Genomic DNA, 1,308 nt, shown 5'->3' with positions numbered 1-1,308 from the left:
GAGAAATTACTATTTTGCCTCTCTCTCTTAGAAATAAAATTATCAATTTATCCTTTCCATTTTTTCTCTCACCTTTAAAATCAGTTGCAACAAATAGATTAGATAAGTACATGAAAATAACTCTATCTATATCATGCCCCCTCAATTCATATCAGGACATGGTTGAATTGTTAAATTATTGTGGAGTATTAAATAACCTATCCAAGTAAATAAAGATGATGTCATATAAAAAAAAATTACAATTATTTATAACGTGTAAAAATAATAATTAAAAATTAAAACACTTATTTATTTATATTATATTATTAAAAGTAATTTAATTGACTTAATTAATGACTTAATAAATTGATTCTATCTAAAATTTTCTCTTAATTTATTAGTAAAAGAAGACAACACCATCAACCGTAAGCTACTGCCCTAGGGAGTTCGGCATGTTCTGAACCGCTTTCATTCGCAAAAGCTTTGCTTTCCTCGTATATTTTTGCTGCTCACTCTTCTCCTCTGCAACACCAAATGAACTAGTTAGTAATTGCATGCATCATTAGGAAATATATAATAAAATATCTCAGTGTTTCAAGCATGTTAACTCGATCTAAGGGTTCTGGCTTGCATAGCAGACACCATCTCAGATGAGAGCAGTGGGCTTGTCCAGGTCTAGCTGACAGAACTGTTTCAGATGAGAAGAATAGAAAGAAAAGCAAGTTGATAATGCATAAAACTACAAGATAAAAGATTCTCTGTGCCATTTTGTATGAAGAAAGGCAAGTTAATTTTGATGCTTGGTTCCCTCATACTGCCTGTTGTCCCTTTTTATATACTCAGCAAACTAAAGACTTGACCAGTTGACCTGATTACTATAGAATCAAAAAGCAGGGGATAGGCTAGACTGCAGCAATGGTTCAAGTCTCCAAGGACTTCCTGTTTTTGGTCAGAAATCTGTGGTTTTTTCCAAGAAAGCATAGCATGGAAAAAGATGCAAATTGTGATATAATAACTTAACAAATGTTTAAATTCGTCCATAATGTATTTAAAACATGATATATATAGTAAAACTTAAATATTTATATATTAAATGTATAATAAATTAAATCTAGATAAGTTTTTTCTAAATCATTTTCTCTAATATTCTTTTTCGTGAGTTAAAAATGTGAATCTAGGCTTGGGTTAAAATTCACCAAACCAGTTTGGTTAGGTTTTATTATTATTATTATTATTATTATTATTATTATTATTATTATTATTATTATTATTATTATTGACATATAATTTTAAATTATAAAATTTATAATCAATAATTACTCTAATTAA

At 28.2% G+C, this 1,308-nt stretch overlaps 1 long non-coding RNA gene across 1 annotated transcript; it reads right to left on the bottom strand.

Moving 5' to 3' along the window:
- Nucleotides 1-268: 268 nt before the first annotated feature.
- LOC131174156 (uncharacterized) lies at nucleotides 269-769 on the bottom strand. Its single transcript, XR_009144395.1, has 2 exons — nucleotides 588-769; nucleotides 269-501 (listed from the first exon to the last, which is right to left on the bottom strand). It is a non-coding gene; the product is annotated as an uncharacterized LOC131174156 (long non-coding RNA).
- Nucleotides 770-1,308: the final 539 nt, after the last annotated feature.

The sequence above is a fragment of the Hevea brasiliensis genome, chromosome 15 (genome assembly GCF_030052815.1).
Source record: "Hevea brasiliensis isolate MT/VB/25A 57/8 chromosome 15, ASM3005281v1, whole genome shotgun sequence".
NCBI lineage: Eukaryota > Viridiplantae > Streptophyta > Magnoliopsida > Malpighiales > Euphorbiaceae > Hevea > Hevea brasiliensis.
This window is presented reverse-complemented; position numbering and strand designations above follow the sequence as displayed.